At 35.2% G+C, this 21456-nt stretch overlaps 1 protein-coding gene and 1 non-coding gene across 2 annotated transcripts in view; one reads left to right on the top strand and one right to left on the bottom strand.

Annotated features, from left to right (window-relative positions):
- Nucleotides 1–21456, bottom strand: part of FAF1 (Fas associated factor 1) — a 471948-nt gene that overhangs the window by 374317 nt on the left and 76175 nt on the right. The window lies entirely within an intron of this gene.
- LOC116568324 lies at nt 15192–15298 on the top strand. Its single transcript, XR_004276548.1, has one exon. It is a non-coding gene; the product is annotated as a U6 spliceosomal RNA (small nuclear RNA).

Here is a 21456-nt window from a genome sequence, read left to right as displayed (position 1 = left end):
GGGCAGATATACTGGATCCTGTAACTGAGCTGCCAATTATTGACAAACCAAGGGCCAGCAAGTCAGTTGTTTAAACCTCATGAGCCAAACTGCTCTTGAATGTGAATAAAATTTAAAAAGAAATAATTTTAAATAAAAAAGCATTATTAATAGCTTGAAAAGAACTGCAAGGTAACAAAAGTAATAACGGTTTGGTCATTAGAATCTAGCACACATGCACTACCCAAACCTTGGCACCTTACTATGTGTCCCTTTTAGGGTCAGACAGGATGACAGAAGGTGACTGCATCCGTGTCATAGAAATTTAGATTAAACACAGTCTGTTTAAACTTCTCCTCATGATCCCAAGGGTGTCATTTAAGACACAGAGACATTTAAAAAAGATAGTTCTTATAAATTTTGTGACAATCATTAGATCAATTCAGACTGACCACTAACTAGATCAATTTAGATTTACCACTTCAGCAACCAGTACATCTTTTATAAAACACTTCCAAGTTTCACCAACCTACATTTTATAATCTGAACAAAATTCATTACTAATTTATCACACAGATAAGCTGTTCTGTGCTGTAGCTTCCTCCTGGGCTCAAAGTCGTACTTATCAACTCCAATGGCTTCTCATCTCATTCGAAATAAAAGTATCTAAAATTTTACTAAAGAAAATTAAAAGGAAATATGAAGAAATGGGAAGCTATCCCTGAATGGAAAGACTTTTGGAATTATGCCAATTCTTCCCAAGTTACCTTATAAGAACAAAGAAATTACAAGAGTAGTACCAATATTTTTTGTAACCTAAACAAAATGATTCTAAAACCCACCTGGAAGAAAAAAAAAAAAAAAACAGTTGAAAAAAGCAAAACATTTTTGTAGAAGAAGTGTAATGAAAAAAAATTTGTCTATCATACACAATAAGTATGTATTACAAAGTTGCCTTAAGGAAAACCACTTCAAGTTAGTTCAAGAACAGATTTCAAAAATCAAAGGGACCAAAAGAAAACCTAGTATACAGAAAAATTCAACATACGCTAAAGGTAACATTTAAAGTCAAAAAAAACACAGGAGTTGTAAACAAAAAAATGTTCCTGATTAACTAAAATTAACAATTAATTAACTGAGAAAAAAAGTTAGCTATTTCATAATAACAGAACCTATGTGGGTTAACGAGTTAAATATCAAAAAATAAGAAAACACAATAGTGCTAGGAAAAATACATGCATATGTTTAACCTGATCTTGTAGTTAAAAAGTCCTATATAAGCATACTAACAAAGGAAAAAATAAAAAAGAAGCTGACAGATTTGGCCACATGAAAATAGAAACTGTGACACCCAAGAATGCCATAAATAAATTTAAAGGACAAATGACAAAATAAGGGGAAAAAAAAAAAAAACAGGTGCACATACATGACTGTTTAAAAAAAAAAAAAAAACAAAAAAAACCTGGGATTCCTGGGTGGCTCAGTTAAGCGGCTGCCTTCAGCTCAGGACATGATCCCAGGATCCTGGGATCAAGTTCCATATCCGGCTCCTTACTCATTGAGGAGCCTGCTTCTCCCTCTGCCTGCCACTCCCCTTGCTTGTGGTCTCTCTCTGACCAGTAAGTAAGTTTTTAAAAAATAACAAAAAAATAAAATTAAAATTAATTCAAAAAATACTCCATGTCTTCAGTAGACTGAATTATAGAACTAATTAAAATATATTTAAGTAACTGAAAAAATGGACAATGGATATAACCTCACAAGAAATAAATATAATGACGAATGCAACATATGGGGCAGTCAAAATCTCAACAAAAGAAGTAAAAATCAAAACAAGATAACATGGTTACTTATCAGACTGCCAAATGTTACATGCACATGTGCACATATACAAAAATATCCAGTTTTGATAAGAATCAATGAAAAGACATTCTTATATTTGCATACAGATATAGCCTTTCTAGAGATTAATTTGATATACTATCAAAAGCATTAAAAAGGAGTATCTCTCTCAAGGAGAGAGATCCCTTTAAACCAACAACTCTATTCTCAGGTATTTGGTTTAAGGAAATAATAATAAAGAATTTTTTTACATGATTTTTCTATAAGGATATTCTCTGTGGTGTTTATATTATAAAAAATCAGAACAGGGTGCCTGGGTGGCTCAGTCAGTTAATCATCTGCTTTCAGCTCAGGTCATGATCTCAGAATCCTGGGATCGAGCCCCACGTCTGGCTCTCTGCTCACCCAGGAGTTTGTTTCTCCCTCTCCCTCTGCTCGTGTTCTCTCTCTCAAATAAATAAAATCTTAAAAAAGTTTTTTTTAATATAAAAAAAATCAGAACAAATCAAATGAATAATAACTGGAGGTTGGTTAAATACTATAATACTGTAGTCCATAAAAGGTTATGGTGAGGCCATTCAAACTCAGGCTTTGTAATAATATTTTATGACATTTAAAAAGAAATATTAAAAATAATTTAAAAGAGAATAATCTGGTGGAGAAACTTTTTAAGCCAAATTATTAACAGTATTTATTTACAACTAGATGGAGAGAGAGCTGCTCTATACTTCTAAAAATTTTATAAAATAAATTCATGACATATAATTATAAAAAAGGGGGTAAATTTGAAATATACCATTACAACTGAAATATGCTTTCAATTTAAAATGTAAAACTAGAGACTAGCTTCCTCTGTCATTTCTTATTTTTAATTTGGGGGATATTTTAAGGAAGTTTTAAAACATTATATGGCTGGATAGGATAAGTTATACTGTGGTAATAAATAATAACCCAATTCTGGTGGTTTAACAAATCAGAAAGTTTATTTCTCATTCATACAAAACCTGTTGAACATATGGGCAAATTTTCAGGACAGCTGTCTTCCATGTGGGGACTCAGTGAGTCAGTTACTCCAATATTGTAACTCCACCATATCAATACAGTTTCCATCATTGACCACAGCTTAAGAGGGAGGAAGAAAGGAGGGGAAAAGTGAAGGAAGGGGGAAGGGATATCTCCATCTAACCTCAAAAGAGCTAGAAAAATCAACCTTTCTGTTTGCCCAGGAAGGAGTGACATAAAAAGGGATTTGGAAATTTATTATAGTAGTCTTTGCCACAGTGTTCATAGGATTACTGCAACCCAGGATCAGGATGTCAATGTTGTGAAACAACAGAAGTTTATTATTCATTCTCATTCCTCCAAATACATTCTATGATCCAGTGGCACTTCAAAGAACCTGCAGTTTCCTAAGCCACTCTTTCAACCCATAGTACCTTTACATCTGATATTACCTCTCTCAGTAACTTCCTTATCTTTCTTCAAGATTCAAATGTCAACTCTTTTGTAAAGTCTTTCCTCTTTTCTTATACCTACTGGGTCTCTCCACAACAAATACAGGGGTGTATTCAGCATTGAATATAGGCCTCTATTACCCTGCTTGTCACACTGAATCATAGATATGGAGGGTCTGTATCTGCCTTTCAATTACACTGAGAGCTCCTTGACAGTAAATAACCTAATCCATCTTCCTTTAAACCTGCCCCTGGTATAATGTTGGGGTTTATTAAATGTCTGTTGAACAAACGAATATGATCATAAGAAACCAAGGTCTCCACTAATAAGAGTTATCTCAAATTGTCAGCACTCTCTGCAGTGGGTTAAATGGCACACTAACAAAATTCATGTCAACCTATAACTTCAAAATGTCATCTTATTTGGAAATAGGGTCTTCATAGATACAAGGTAAGGACTGAGATAGTACTGGAAAAAGGTGAGTCCTACATTTAATGAGGGTATCCTTACCAGAGACAAAAAATATACACAGAGAAGAAGGCCTTGTGAAACTGGAGGTAGATAAAGTTACACTGCCACAAATCAAAGACCACAAGGAGAAGATCTCAGAAGCTGAAATAGGCAAGAACAAACGGATTCTCCCTAGATCCTTGATTTTGGATTTCTGGGCTCTCGAACTGTAAGAGAATAAATTTCTTTTGGTTTTTGTGAGGTTTTTTGTTTGTTTTGTTTTCTTTTTTTTTCCCCTTTTTTTACCCCCCTTCTCTCTTCATAAATTTCTCGTTTTAAGATGCCAGGTTTGTGGCAAACTGTTCAGAGAGCCCTAGGAAACTAATATACTTGCTATCAGAAATATCAATGTGCAATGTAGCAGGAAAAATACAAAAGGCGAAATGGGGAAAACCAATAAATTTCCTCCCAACAGATTTGCAAATCCGGTGGAAGCATTATGTAAAACTTAGAGAGTGATAATGGCATTAGCAACAGCTGCCTCAACAGTTGTTTCTACTATCCTCCAACAGCAGAAAATAAAGTTGTCATGACAGGAAGAAAAGTGATGATCCCTGGCACTTCTCAGATTTAGTATCAATTTTGTTACCAAAGTATTCCAGATTTCTTGACTGTCTGAGGTAATAAGCACCAGTAGCATCCTTATAGTACAGGAGAGGCATTTTCTAAAGCTCCCAACTGAACAAGTTTGAGTGTTCAACAAATATTAAATTTAAGCATGGAACTGCAATAACACTAACAAGGAGAACTTCACCACAGCGTATGACCCAGTGAGAAAAATTTCAAAACCAAAACTTCAAAACTATGAATTTGATAAGAAGTATGTTTAGACAGTTGAAGTTTTTTGTTATTGTTTTTTCAAATTAGGGGTTTTCCAACCTTTTTTTTCCCCTGTCTTTATGCTTCTTTTGAGTGATAACCTTCCTTCTGTGTTTTTGGGGAGTGGTTTCTTCAAATGAAAAAATAAGGTATTTTCTATGTAAATCTGGAAATAGTTATGTCTCTGGTTATAAAGTTCCCATCTTTTATTCTCTTCTGAAGCTAAGTTAGAAATCTGAGAAAATTTAAGCCATCTACTCCCCTAGTTTCATTTCTCTCAAAACAGAAAATCTAGTTCTCTGTAGAGGCTTTAAGTCTTGGAATCCATTTTAGGGGAAGGACTAGGCAGAAAACAACACATTCTGCCCTCCCCATTGCAAATTGTAAAGCTTCTCTCATAATTATTTCTTTTCCCAAATCCTAGTCCTATATGAAATGCTCATTAAAGCATATTATTGTCCTAACTGGTTTCTCTGCATCTAACCGTTCTATATCCTTCCAATTTACTTTCTGTCAAAGCGAAACTCTTGTAACACTGCTGTCAATGTGTCACATCTCTGCTCAAAAACCTCCCAGGTGAAATCACAAAATCAGAGTCACTGGGTCAGGTATGAGAAAACATTTAAATACATAAATATGTAAACACAAAACACAAAACATAAAAACATAAAAAAGTACATCACTATTACTATTAAGTACTAATAATTCTTTTAAAAGTTATAACAATAAAAGTACCTAAATCAAATTAAAAATTATAACACAGAAAAATCTTTCAAATAGTAAAGTTGGAAGCTAACGCTAAGTTTTCAATACTCATTACCAAGGTGTAAACAATTGAAATAAATGTTCATTATTAAAATACTAGGGGGAATATATTCAACTAACTTAACTATAGTATGAACTCCTAAGATGTTCTTTTTTGATGTGTTCAGAGCACAAAGAACTCTCTACAGCAGGGAATTTAAAAGATTGTTTTGTTTTGTTTCATAAAAAGGAATATACATCTATTAGCCTGCCCCTTTGCTCAATGACTGCACACTTTTTGTTGGCACTATGCAAGAAAAACAAGAAGAGAGCTCATTTCTGTAGTAACTAAATTTCTACTATTATTTTATAAACAAAACAACAAAAATCAAGTTGCTATGTATTCACGAAATATGTCTGCTTATCTTAGTTTATATTAGTGACACCAACACCAAGCAAATGGCCACTACAGGATAGCCAACCACATACTCCAAGTTCACATAATCCTAAGCACTCAAAATACACGAAACTTTCTGGTATGCAAGAAGTCTGGTATTTATAGACTTGAGTCTTTTTTCATAATTATATACTGTATCTCCAGGTGTTTTATTCAATCAGAATTTCATAAGGCCTTGATCACTGTTGGCATGAGAACACAAAAAAATGTCAGCAAATACATATAAGCAATGGAGAAATGGCCTAAGTTTTTTTTATCAGATTTTGAAAATCACACAGCATCTTATGCTTTCACAGAAAGGAAGAGTGGGTATCCTAAGAATGCTCATTACCTGTCAGGTCCTTCTAACAACTATTTCCAAATGGCTATGGCTATAAACCTCTTTATCCCTCTATATCAGTAAATAATTTGACAAAACTAATAATTTTTAAGGGGGGGGGTCTGAACATGTTCTACTTTAAAATGAGTATATTACAAATCAGATTCTATGCTAGCCATCCCAAAATACAGAAAAAAGGCAAAAAAAATTTTTTTTAATGAAGCCTTATAAAAATTAATCAACTTGAAGACAGTAAAAGCCTGGATCCTGATTCTTTATACTTCAACACTATGAACAGACCCATTCCTCAGAGATATAATAGAACATTTCTGTAAGTTTAATTGATTTTCAACATGGGTGATAAAGTAATTTAATGAGGAAGGGATAATCTTTTCAAAAATGGTATTGGAACAACTAGAGATTCACTTGACATAAGGGCATGAATAATAAAATAGTTCATAAATTGAACATCAAAATTAAAATCCCCTATTTTTCAAAAGACACCATTAAGAAAATGAAATGGTGGTCGGGGAGCCTGAGTGGCTCAGTGGGTTAAGCTCAGCTCAGGTCATGATCCCAGGGTCCTGGGATCGAGCCCCGCATCAGGCTCTCTGCCCAGTGGGGAGCCTACTTCCCTTCCTCTCTCTCTGCCCACCTATCTGCCTACTTGTGATCTCTGTCTGTCAAATAAGTAAATAAAATCTTTAAAAAAGAGAGAGAGAAGAAAATGAAATGGTGAGCCTTATACTGGAAGAAAATATCTATAATAAATATATTTGACAAAGGACTAGAATATTTATTAAAGAATATATAGAGAACTCATAATTCAGTGGAATAAGAAAATAAAAAATCCAAATTTAATTAATATACAAAAGACCTGAATAGATAAATCCCTGAAGAATATAAACAATCTGTGATAATGCACATGCTCTATATTTTGATGGAGATATTATTTACATAGGTATATAGAATTGTCAAAATTCATCTAACAGCATACACTTGTTAAAGATTTATTTATTTATTTATTTTAGAGACTGAGCCAGAACCAAGAGTTTACTTGTTGGCTTACCCAACTGTGCCAACCCAGGCACCCCTCCTCTAATTGTACATTTAAGACCTATACATTTCACTTTATAAAAATTATAACAAATAAAAATATTCCATAATGCCTACTATTAGCAAAGATAAACTTTGTTATCTATAAATTGGTACATTTCTCAAGCGCAACCAGGCAATTCATATCAAATTTGACTGAGCAATTTTTATGTCTAGGAATATATTGCAAGGAAGTTGTCAAACAGTAAACTTAAAGAGTATTTACTGCACCACTATTTTGTTTGTAACAGAAAATTTAAGAAAGACCTAACTGGGGGTCCCTGGGTGGTTCAGTCAGTTAAGAGTCTGCCTTTGGTTCAGGTCACAATCTCAAGGTCCTCAGATTGAGCCCCATGTTCAGCTCCCTGCTCACAGGGAACCTGCTTCTCCCTCTCCTCCCTATTTGTGCGTTCTCTCCCTCTCTCTCTCTCTCTCTCTCTCTCTTCCCCCTTCTCCCTCTCAAATAAATAAAATCTTAAAAAAAAAAAAAATACCTAAATGTGTATCAGTAGAGGATTGTGATGCATCCTATACTGGAATACTACTTGGTCAGTAAAAAATTTTAACATGGGTTATTGACATAAGACTGGTACTGATACTACATACTACTGAAACTGGAAATCCCTCCAGACCCAGTTACTTGATGCATAGGTGTCATACTATGACAAAAATAGCTAACTGTAGTGGTAACTGTAACCTTACATTTGAATTACAGCATTAGCATAGCCCAAAGATCTGGGGCAGCAATGGCCACACTGCAAATCTAAAGAACAAGGCTCAGCAATAACACATGATAACAATGACAAAGACCTGGGGCACCTAGGTGGCTCAGTTGGTTAAGAGTGTGACTTTTGGGGGCACCTGGGTAGCTCAGTGGCTTAAAGCCTCTGCCTTCAGCTCAGGTCATGATCCCAGGGTACTAGGATCGAGCCCCACATTGGGCTCTCTGCTCAGCAAGGAGCCTGTTTTCTCCTGTCTCTCTGCCTGCCTCTGCCTACTTGAGATCTCCATCTGTCAAATAAATAAATAAATAATCTTTTTTTTTTTTTTTTTTTTTTTTTAAAGAGTGTGACTTTTGCTTTTGGCTCAGATCATGATCTTAGGGTCCTGAGATTAAACCCCACATCAGGCTCTGCACTTAGTGGGAATCTTCTCGTCCCTCTCCCTCTATTCCTTCCCTGCCCCACTCACACACAGGCACTCTTTTGCTGTCTCTCAAATAGATACATACATAAATAAAATCTTTAAAAAAAAAAAAAAAGGCAAAGACCTGTGATGACAGACTGATTCCTGAATACCCCCCAAAATACAGTAAAATATTGTCTAAAGTTAAAACTTTCATGTGTTTTTCTCTCATCCATAGGTTTCAAAATATTGTGAAGATACTTATGATGCAAAATAGCTTAAGAAAAAGTTATAAATAAGCACACATGCTTATACATTAGCATAGGAGAAAGGGGAGAAAAGGACTACCAGGAAATAGACCAAAATATCAAACAAAAGTCGTAGGGTAAGATTGTAAGTGACTTTCTCCCTTGTTGCTTTTATAGTTCTAAATTTTATCAATAGTATCAGTGTACTGTTTGTGAATTAAAGTATAATTACATTTTTAAATCAAATTAATCAGCAGAAATGGGCTAAACCAAGCATGCTCATTTGTTTCTTTCTCTTTAAGGTTTCATTTGTTTCTCTATCTTTAAGGTTTTAGTAAAAAGAAAGATAAGAACTGTAGGTCTTCAAAAAAAAAAAAAAAACAGGACGAAGGGGAAAAAAAAAGCAATATTTTGAATCAGTCATATAGTATGATAAGAGACAGAAATACTTGGAGAGTATAGAAAGTCAGATAGTAAAAGATTTTAAAGAAAAATTATTAAGGTCAAAAGAAAAATCCAGCTATGAAACACAGAATTTTAAGGAAATCAAGCACGAGTATAGTTTGAGTAAATTAATGATTCCAAAACTCCATTTTGACCATTAGTTTCTGTTTCCTTTCTTCCATCAAACCTTCATACCAGTTGCTAAGCAATATCTAGCTAAGTGCTGGACTATTACACTTCCTGACTAACTAGGAATGCTGGATCATTACATTTCCAGACTAAGTTAGAGATCTGGACTCTTACATTTCCTGACTGCCTAGGATTGCAAAGGCCTCGTTTCTAACTTACTTGGAATTCTGGACTTCATTTTATTTACTGACCAAAAGATCCTGTTATACTTTGTGTAAGTAGGTATATCAAGTCTTGTCATCCTAAATAGAAATACTGGGTCCAGATACACTAACTGCACTGAATCTCATTATACTCATTCAGAGTACTTGTAACTCTTTCACATTGACTGCCAGAACCAATACTTCCATTCTAATGTAAAACTCTAGATTTTGAGTCTCTAATCAATGCAGTCTGAATGACCAGAGACAGACACAAAAAGAACTGACAGTGTGGGTCATGATTTCTTCAGAACAGTAGGAGCTTTTCCATTGTTTCTTCCTTGATGTATTACGTGGCTTGTCATTTGAGGTCTATTGTTAAGAGAACACAACTTTGCAACCCAAACCAATATAATTTTGTATCATTCTTAAACATGTACTTAAATGTTTCATGCATTAACGAGAAAATTATTTTTAGATTACGAGTTATCAAATTGAAATATTATTGATACACCCAAAATATTCACCCACAGGTTCCTATAAAATCAAGTCCCTATCTATTGTTCTGACTTTAACATTCTCTCTCCTTTGCTCACTGCATTCTTGGCCACATCAGACTTCTATCTCTTCCTCAAACATGTTAGCCTTCACCTCAGGGCCTTTGCATTTGTTCTTTCGTTTCTACAATGTTTTTACTTCAGATCTTTACATGGCTGGCTTCTCATCTGAATTAATAAGTGAGGGAGGTGTAATTATTTTGGAATTATATATCAGCTTTATAGAACAAGGCAAGTAGAAGGAAAAGAGATGTTACCAATGCCAGCTATCTTTGTCTAAAACCAAAATCTAAAATAGCTACTTAAACATACTAGTTATCACAACTGATATTTAAGACACATTGAAATAAATGTAGCTACAATGAGACATATATGTCCACTGCAGCTATTCAGAAGCAATTATATCACTTTTTCCTGCTAAAGCTGGACATGATCCCATAAACCATAACACACTTTTTAAGGCAGACATTATCAACTGTCTTTGCACACAGTGAAAAAAAACTGAATAGAGCTGGCTTATAACTTAAAACTATTTGCTATCTCTAGTATATAGGAATATGAATCTAGAGTCAGAAGACCTGGACTTCAAGTTTTGGCCCTGCAGTATCAATATAACGATGGGACCCAAAAGAAAAAAAAGAAAAAGAATTCAGGAAAGTGGATACACGGACTCTAAAAAACAGTGTAAAGGTGACAGGACTCATGAATTAATAGATCCTAGTGTGCATAAAGGATTTTCTAAGTCAAGTTATTAAAGGGGATGAGATGGGGTGGGGGGTGCTTGGGTGACTCAGTAGGTTAAAGTCACTGCCTTCGGCTCAGGTCATGATCCCAGAGTCCTGGGATCAAGCCCCCGGCTCTCTGCTCAGCAAGGAGCTTGCTTCCCCATCTCTCTCTGCCTGCCTCTCTGCCTGCCTCTCTGCCTACTTATGATCTCTGTCTGTCAAATAAATAAATTAAATCTTTAAAAAAATAAAATAAAATAAAAACAAAGAGAATGAGATGGGGATAGGAATGAGGGATACCTGAAATTAAGAGTATAAGAGAGGTGGCAGTGATTAGTAATGAAAAAGCTAAAGTCAAGATTATAACAAAGGGTGCCTGAGACAGGATAAATTTTTGACATGCTGGGAGGAAACAAAGATCTGAAGCACCAAAGGATGGCATTCCAAATAAAGAGCTTAATAATAAAAAAAGTAGAGATACATAAAATTTGGTGGGACTTCCAGGTAACTAAAATCAACAGAGGCTGCCCAACTATCTGTCATCCAATATTTCCATCTGTGTCATTTATTTGACTCTTAGATCTGAACATATACTTTAACTACTTTTGGTGATTAAAAGAAAAAAATTCCTTGACATCTCTTTTAAAATGAGCACAGTGTCTTGTCAGTACAAACTACAGAACACTGCCAAGAAAAAAAGTCTCTTTCTTGTAGTTTCCAGCTGCAGCACAGGTGTTGGCAATATGGGTGGGAAGTGAGGACACCCAATGGAGTTCTACCCCAGTCATGAGCCCAGAACATGGTCTGTCTACAACCATGCAGTCTTGGCTTACAGATAATCTTTCCATAGCCTTCACAACTGGAAAACTGCCCAGAGGTTTTCTGCCCAGTGACCTCCCCTCCAAGTCCCTGTGCATGGCTGCCTGCGGCCAGAGGGTTCGAACCACACTGCTGCTCCTTCAAGTCCCCTGTCCTACCTGTGATCAGAGAATTCACAACTCCATGCAAGCCCGCTGCATACCCACACTACTGATGGCTAGTTTGCTCCCCCATCTTCCACCAGAGGGTACTTACCCAATGACTACAAACCAGTTCAGGTCTGGCCAAAGAGTGAACTCTCCTGTTCAATGGGCTGAACTACTTCTCCAAAAATGTTTGAATCCCTTCTAAGTTTGTCCTTCTTTAGGTACTCTCTCTTAGTCCTAAAGTACAATATAGAGTTTTCTCATATCTTATACTTATTCCTTTATCATAGTTAATAATTCATTATATTAAAATTCACTTGTTTTTAACCTACTGTGTGGTTTTCTACATCCTGATTGGAGCCAGACTATTACATCATCCAAAACAATACTAAACAACAAAGCGCAAATAAAGCTAAACAAAAATCATGCCTTCAACATGAAAGAGAAATACTGAAATTGCAGAAGGAGAATATTGAAATTTCAAAGTAAGTGTGAGGAACATGTTCCTTTTGTTGATCATGTTCCTTTTTCCTTTTTAATAAAAAGAGGAAAATTACCAATTCCCAGTATATGGTCTCTCATGTTCCTTGTCCCATCCCTACCTCAGAAGACAGGCCTCCAGAGGGAAGCTAGAAAAGTAGATTCAACTACTGCCTGAGAGAAGATTACAACTACACTAGAGAAGTAGATTAAACTACTGCCTAAGAGCTTAAGTTCTGTCTGTCTGAAAACATTAAGGTATAAACAGGGGCTCTTGGGTGGCTCAGCTGGTGAAGCGGCTTAGGTCATGATCCCAGGGTCCTGGGACAGAGTCCCGTGTCTGGCTTCCTGCTCAGCAGGTAGTCTGCTTCTCCTTCTCCCTGCCGCTCCCCCTAACTCATGTTCTTGCCTGCTCTTGCTCTCTCTCAAATAAATAAATTTTAAAATCTTAAAATTTAAAAAAATGTAATAAAAATACATAAAAAAAATAAAAAGGTATAGACAGATCATAGCAAAGATTACAGGAAAGGGATTTTAAAAAGGCATAATTTAAAGGGGGAGGAATGACTTAAAGGGGCAGTCTAAAAAACACACAGCTACTACAAAGAAAAAAAAGCAAAAACAAAGTGAAAGTCTCCCTTTGATAGTCAAGTGGTAAAGGGGAAAAGAAGCAAAATGGGAAAGTCTAGTGTCTTACAAGACAAAAGAGAATCATAAAGTCAACGCTCACATTACTTTTTATCACTCTTCTTCAACTCCCCTCCAAACACCAAAACCAATCAACCAAAAAACTGGCTTAAGTATCTGAGCTTTGCTAAACTGACAGAAGAGGGCGCCATTTAAACTATTTTAAAAATACTGTCATTCATATTGTCACCATAAAAATGAACATAAAAACACACAAACCAACCAATATACATGAGCTATTCCAAAAAAAAAATCAGGAAATGAAATTTCATATGTATCTACTGAGGAAAATTCCCTTCCAAAAAACTACCATGAAACAGAAAAGCTGTAAATTAATACTCCAAACAAACATACTTATTTAAACATTTAAATAAGCATTTGAGGAAAAACCATCTTCAATCAGAAAATTTTAAAACCATGAAAAATAACCAAAAAGGTAGAAGAAAGGAAAGAAAGCTGATGGGACCCAGGAAAAAGGAAAAAAAATAAGATATTCTCAGAAATGAAGGATAAGTCATAAGGTACCCATGGGAAAATAGATGCCAACCAAAATTTCATGAGGGGAATTGAAGAAAGGCAGGAAAACAACCATAAGAATGAAAATAACATAGCAAAAAAAGAAAAAGGATCAGAAATGAAGAACTTAGAGTAGAAGAGAGACAAAGTAGTCATATTCATATTGTCAAGTTCCTGACACAACAACAACAAAAAAAATGGAACAGAACTAAAATTTAAAGGTAAAATCTAAGAGGAGCGCCTGGGTGGCTCAATCAGTTGAGCATCCAATTCTTGACCTTAGCTTGGGTCTTTATTTCAGGATCATGAGTCTGAGCCCTGCACTGGGCTCCATACTGGGTATAAAGCCTACTTTAAAAAAAAAATAATAAAAATTTAAAAAAATAGGGACACCTGGGTGGCTCAGTGGGTTAAAGCCTCTGCCTTTGGCTCAGGTCATGATCCCAGGACTCTGGGATTGAGCCCCACATCAGGCTCTCTCCTCCACAGGGAGCCTGCTTCCTCCTCTCTCTCTTTCTGCCTGCCTCTCTGCCTACTTGTGATCTCTGTCTGTCAAATAAATAAATAAAATCTTTTAAAAAAAATTTTTTTAAATAAGTTTTAAACAACTACAAGTAAGCTTTCTAAAAACAGACATGAATATATGTTATATATAATATATAACATATATATTTATTATATATTATATATTATTAATCTATAATAAGATCAGTGGAGGCCTAGAGGATATTAATTCAGAATGACCAAGTCTGAAACATATTTTACTAACACTACTAAATTTCAAATATAAAGATAAAATCCTCACAGCCTCCAGGCAAAGATCGGTAACTTAAAAAGGCAAGGATTAAGATGGTATCAGTTTCCAAACCAATATATAAAGCAAGACAATGAAGCAGAAGGTTTTTAAAAACACAATTAGGGGCACCTGGGTGGCGGAGTCATTTGGGCCACTGCCTTTGGCTCAGGTCATGATCCCAGGGTCCTGGAATGGAGCCCTACATGGGGCTCCCTGCTCAGCGGGCAGTCTGCTTCTCCCTCTCCTTCTGCCTCACCCTCTCCCTGTCCCCTGCTCATTCTCTGTCTCTCTCAAATAAATAAATAAAATCTTTACGGGGGTGGGGGGGCTATTTCTTAAATAAATAATAAATGCAAAATTAAAGAACATATGAACCAAAGATTTTATATACAGCCAAGCTTCAAGTATCAGGGTTACCAGAAATTTTTCAACATTTAAGAACTTAGGGAATTCTGCAGTAATCAAATCTACTAGGGAAAGAGTTTATTAACCGACTGATGACTAAGAAAACTTTAGTGAAGGGACCAATGATAAGTATTTTAAGAATATATAAATATACACCACTAAAACAGATGTGAGATACAAGAAGAAAGACTAACGGACAAATTTAAATGTTCTGAAAAAGTATAAAGTAATTTTTTAAATGTAAAAAGGAAAACAGAGTAAGAACACTGACTGTTATACAGGCAAAAGATAGTTTTAAATAATACTTAAAAATGGATAAATCACATTGTAAACAGCTAAGAAGAAAATGAGACTAAGAGCATTAAAAAAGTTCAAGTATAAAAGTAACCACAAGAACATATAAGCATTCTTAAATACCAATAATTTAAGAAAAAATAATTGTAAATAAAAGGAAAGAAAATACAACTCATAGAAAACATAGCAAATACAACAAAGCATGATTACAAAATATTATGACAGCACTGAGACCAAACACATCTATCACATTAGTGAATATGAATGGATATAACTGTTAAAAAAACATTTTAAATTTGGCTCATGAAACAAGACTCTATATATGCTATATACAAGAGATTCACTTAAAACAAAATAACAAAATGACTAAAAACAAAATTTTTTTAAAACTCAAGCTACTGTGCTCACTTCGGCAGCACATATACTAAAATTGGAACGATACAGAGAAGATTAGCATGGCCCCTGCACAAGGATGACACGCAAATTAGTGAAGCGTTCCATATTTAATAAATAAATAGATAGATAGATAGATAGATAGATATCAAGCTACTGGGGGGGCCCCTGGGTGACTCAGTCGGTTAAGTGTCTGTCTGCCTTCAGCTCAGATCATGATCCTGGGGTCCTAGGACAGAGTCTTGTGCTGGGCTCTTCTCTGCTCAGTGGGGAACCTGCTTCTCCCTCCCCCTCTGCCTGCCATTCCCCCTGGCTTGTGCTCTTTCTCTCTCTCTTTCTCTGTCAAATAAATAAAAGCTTTAAAAAAAAAAAAAATCAAGCTAATGGACACAAAAAAAGAGTAGGAGTAAACATCCAGTATTAAATAAAACAAAGGTCATTTTTATTTACAAAGACCACTTTTTAATGCCAAAAGCCACAACTCACAATGAAGTTATTACTCTTATGAATATGCATGCATGGGGCACCCACATGGCTCAGTCAGTTAAGTGTCTGACTTTGGCTCAGGTCATGATCTCAGGGTCCTGGGTTTGAGCCCTGAGTCAGGCTCCACACTCAGCAGTGAGTCCGCTTCTTCCTCTCTCTTTGTCCCTCCCCGCTCTAGTGCATGCATGCGCTCTCTCTCACTTTCCCTCTCAAATAAATAAACAAAATCTTTTTAAAAAATGAATATGCATGCATGGAATAAAACAGCAACCAACTTCATGAAAGAAAACTATAGGATATTTAAAAAGACACAGAAATACACTAATAATAGTAGACTAAGTATAGCACTCTCAATACAAGGCAGATCAAGTGGACAAAACATAAGAAAGGAGGTAGAAGATCTTACGGATATATATTAAAATCTACATTTTGATAATAAAGAACACACATTCTCTCAAGAGCCAATGACACACAAAAATCAATCATATGTTAGGTTACGAAGAAACAATCTTCACGAAGTAGCAATGTTATAAACAACACTCTCGAAATCTAATACTACAGAATTAGAAGTTACTAACAAAAATAAGAGAAAAGACCTTACATCTGGAAATTTTAAAACCACCTACTAAACATATATTGGGGAAAGAAGAAAAACAAACTGAAATGACAGCAGTTTTTCAAAATAATGACACTGGATCATTAGAGAACTAGAGAAAGTATTACTTCCAATCTTATAATGGAAAGAGAGAACACCCAAGTTTGTAACTTTTCTGGAACCCATTCACAGGGTGAACAACTGGCCTAAAATCTAAGACAGGAACATGCAGAGAAAGACAAAATGTGAGCACTGACTTGCTAGGATAAGAATTACAGGAGGATGATTGACAAATTGTAAAGAGTAAAAGTGTACTGGTGAATGAGAGTTAAGGCAAATATAGGAGATCTGCAAGTTCTTACAGGCTTTTGCTCTGTAAATACCACCAAGTACTCACAGAAAAAAAAACTGGCAGTTGAGAAAGTCTCTATAACAGAGAACAAAAGGAAAAGAACAGCAGATGCTACTATGGGAGGGGCACAAACTGTCAGGACCCTTCGATCTCCCTCACAAAGCAAAAGCCTTGGTCTTAGAGGAGAAGAGCAACAAACATTGTCACCTTAGGGCACTGTGTGATATCTACAGTGATCTGAAAAGTAAAAAGAGGGAAAATCCTCTACCCCAAAGAGAGAGGCAGGAAAACCTGCTAGGCTCGGAATTACGCCTAAAGAGAGACAGGAGCTTGGAGAAGGCCACAAACCCAAGACCCAGGGACCTTTTCAATGCCTGCAGAAGACCAAGTATTACCAGAACAATACAGGACGCCTTCCAGTACCCACGACCAGTCTAGCTCACAGAGTAACAAGCAGCTTGCAAGAGACACCCTCTCTGAAGCACAGAAAAAACAAAAGCTAAGGGAGCAGTTGAAAATTAAAAACAAGAACAAAAAACCATTAAACAAAAAACTCCCACAAACCAGTCAACTCCTTAAACACAAGAAATCACAAGAAGAATCTCGCAGTCTTGAGAAAGTTCCCAGTAAGGTAGAGAACAAAGGGAAAATAGCAGCAGGCACTATGGAAGGGGCACAAAACTCTGGCAGGACCCTTCCATCTTCCTCACTGACGCAAAGCCAAAAGAGAAATAAATCTCAAATCCAACCCAACTCAACTCAAAATTAGATCAACTCAAAACACCAGCACAAAAGTCTTTTAGCATTAAAAAAAAAAAAAAAAAAAAAGGCATGCCCATATCTAGATCTTAGTTTCTACTATCCTACGTAAAATGCCCAACTTCCAGAAAAAAATTGCAAAACATACCAAAGGGCCAGAAAATCACACAGGCAAAAACAAGCAGTCATCAGAAACAGACTCAGAAACGATAGAGATGTTAAAATTGTCAGAGAATATTAAATGACTACTGAATATGTTAATTAGTTAAGTATATTTAAATAACAATATGTTAAAGGCAAAAAAACAGATAACATGTAAGACTAGATGAGTAATTTAAGCAGAGTTGGAAACTATGCTGGAGAATAAAAACAAAAAACAAAAACCTGTAACAGTGATGAAAAGAATATCTTCAACAGGCTTAAATTAACATAGTCAAGGAAAGAATCGGTGAACTTGCAGATAGGAATGTAAGAAATTCCCCAAACTGAAACACAAAGAAAAAAAGAAGGGGAAAAAACATAAAAAAAGAATCCAAGAGTTGTAGGATGAAATCAAACTACAGTTACTCTTGAATAATGCAGGGGAGTTAAGGGTGCCAACACCACACACAGTCAAAAATCCACACAACTTCTGACTCCACAAAAACTTTACTAATAGGGTACTGTTGACTGGAAGCCTTACTAATAACATAAACAGTTAATTAACACATATTTTCTATGTTCTATGTACAATATACTATATTCTTACAATAAAGTAAACTAAAGAAAAGAAAATGTTGGGCGCCTGGGTGGCTCAGTGGGTTAAGCCTCTGCCTTCGGCTCAGGTCATGATCTCAGGGTCCTGGGATCGAGTCCCCCATCTGGCTCTCTGCTCAGCAGGGAGCCTGCTTCCCCCTCTCTCTCTGCCTGCCTCTCTGCCTGCTTGTGATTTCTCTCTCTGTGTGTTAAATAAATTAATTAAATCTTTTTTAAAAAAGAAAATAAAATAAAAAAAAAAAAGAAAATGTTACTAAGAAAGTCATAAGGAAGACAAAATACATTTACAGTACTGTACTATATTTTTAAAAAACATTCATGGATAAGCAGACCCACACAGTTCAAGTTTGTATTGTTTATGACTACTGTGTTTAAAACAAACAAACAAAAAAAGACTACTGTATTTAATATACACAAAGTCAAAAATACAGAAGAAAAAAAGAGAAAAATAATACTTTTCAAAACCAACTAAAGAGAGCTTGCAGTTGCATAACACTGTGAATATACTAAATACCACTGACCAGTACATATTAATACAGTTAACTACATGTAATGTTAATCTCAATTAAATAAAAGAAAAAAGAACCTTTAAAACCAGATCCAAGAATATGAAGCAGAACTACAAAAGCTACACACACACACACACACACACACACACACACACACACACCCTCTCAGGCAGATCATATTCAAACTGCTGAAAAAAAAAAAAAACACAAAGAGAAAATCTTGAAGGCAGCCAGAAGAACAAATATTAGAAAATAAATAGACTTCTTTCCAGAAACCATGCAAGCTAGTAAATAAGAGAGTAACATTTAACTTTAAAGTGCTGAAGGGAGAAAAAACTGTCAACCCAGAATTCCATACCCACTGAAAGCATCTTTCAAAAATGAAGAAATGAAAACTTTCTCAGAAAAACAAGAAACTGTGAGAATTTATTGCCACCAAACCTACCCTACAAGAAATATTAAAGGAAGTAGCTCAGGCAGAAGGAATATGATACCTAACAAAAATTTAAATCTACTCAAAAAAAGTTAACAAATGTAAGTAAAATAAAATTATTTTCTCCTTAAATTTTACTGTTCTAAAAGAAAAGTGACTACCTGAAGTAAAAACTGTCACAACATACTGTGTTTATAGCATTTGCAAAACTAAGATAACATGACAGGGGCGCCTGGGTGGCTCAGTGGGTTAAAGTCTCTGCCTTCAGCTCAGGTCATGGTCTCAGGGTCCTGGGATCAAGACCCGCATCGGGCTCTCTGCTCAGCAGGGAGCCCGCTTCCTCCTCTCTCTGCCTGCCTCTCTGCCTACTTATGATCTCTGTCTGTCAAATAAATAAATAAAATATTTAAAAATAAATTAAAAAATAAAATAAAATAACATGACAATAACAATATAAAAAATGGGACAGAAGAATTGGAAATACAATACTATAGGGCCATCAACACTAAACATGGAGCAGCGTATTATTATTTAAATGTAGATTCTGATTGTTTAAAGATTATTTTGTAAAACCTGGGACAACTACTATAAATAATTTCATGAGAAATATATTAGCAAATCAATAGAAGAGATAAAATTAATAAAATATTTCTATAGTCTCAGCATACTTCCACATAGGATATTTACTAATTACAAAGAGGAAAATAGTAACCACTGTGAAGAAACCTAGAAAACATCACCTAAAACAAATTGGAAGGGGAGGTGAACCATGAGAGACTATGGACTCTGAAAAACAATCTGAGGGTTTTGAAGGGACGGGGGGTGGGAGGTTGGGGTACCAGGTGGTGGGTATTATAGAGGGCACGGATTGCATGGAGCACGGGGTGTGGTGCAAAAATAATGAATACTGTTATGCTGGAAATAAAAATAAATAAATAAATTTAAAAAAAAATAAAAAAAAATAAAATTAAATTAAATTTAAAAAAAAAAAAAAATTAACATCACCAGTAGTAAGACATACTGACATCATGTACCTTCTGGTACACTGAGAAAGGCACAAAATCGAATCTGTGATATTCTTTCCAAGAATACAGATATGTTCAGTGTACTATGAGAAAACATCAGAGAAATTCAAACTCAAGAATATGCTACAAAATACCTGATCTGTACCCTCCAAGAGTGTCACAGTCATGAAACAACGAATAACAGGAACTGTCAGAGATTGGAGAAGGCTACAGAAACACAAAAAGTAAATGCACTGTGGATTTTAGATTGGATCTTGAATTTTAAAAAGTACATTAATAAAATAACTAGTGATATTCAAATAAGGTCCATAGATTAGTTAATAATATTGTACCAATAGTATAAAAGTACTATTGTAATAAGTATTACACTAAAACTACCAATAGTATTATGCCAGTTTTACCAACTTTCCCCATCTGCACTGTGGTTATGTAAGATGTCAATGTTAACAGAAGTTTGATAAAGGGTATTAAGAACCCTGAACTATTTTGCAACTCTTCTATAATTCCTTAACATTTTTAAATAACCTCATGTTCTAATAAACATGTTATTATCAATCACTGTATGTTTTGAAAATATTCATCCTCTATGTATTAAATCAATTACTAAGAAGAAAATATAAATCCAAATTCAAGCCTATAATTTATGAGAGTGCTATTAGACTTGCCATATCCCTAAAATACAGACCTATGCCTATGGAGACTACTGGTCTCTAGAACTATACCTCAATTTTGACATTCAGAAAAAGGTAATAAACTTCCTGGTTTAGAAAAAAAAAAATGCCAACATGTTAGCAATAATATAGCAATACATTAGGACTACTCAATTATCTTCAAAGATAGCTTCTACACAGTTGCTAACCATGGATTTATTAAAGGTGTAACATAATGCATTTTTCTAGGTATATGTATCAATCAATATGTATCCTTACCCATAAAGTCTTTCCTTAAACACTCTAATTCAAAGTCATTTTTTATTTTATTTATTTGACACAGAGAAAGAGAGAGAGCACAAGCAGGGGAAGTGGCAGACAGAGAGAGAAGCAGGCTCCCGGCTAAGCTGGATCTCAGCTGGATACCAGCCACTGGGATCATGACCTGAACCAAAGGCAGACGTTTAATAGACTGAGTCACCCAAATACCCCTAGATGAAAGTCATTTTAATTCTTTTAGCGATATTAACATTCTCTTTAAAAGTGTGTGTGTATATGTCCACATGTTGGAGTGAAGGGAAGAGGAAAAATGGAGCAAAAGCGAAGTATTAAAAGAATAGTAGTATCACAATAATGGATACAAAGCTTCAGAGACAAGGGTTCTCACTGAGTGAAGAGGCTGCTAGGAAACAGAGAGGATTAGAGTT

The sequence above is a fragment of the Mustela erminea genome, chromosome 10 (assembly GCF_009829155.1).
Source record: "Mustela erminea isolate mMusErm1 chromosome 10, mMusErm1.Pri, whole genome shotgun sequence".
In the NCBI taxonomy this organism is placed as follows: domain Eukaryota; kingdom Metazoa; phylum Chordata; class Mammalia; order Carnivora; family Mustelidae; genus Mustela; species Mustela erminea.
Note: the sequence above shows the minus strand (reverse complement) of the source record. Positions and strands in the feature narration are given on the sequence as shown.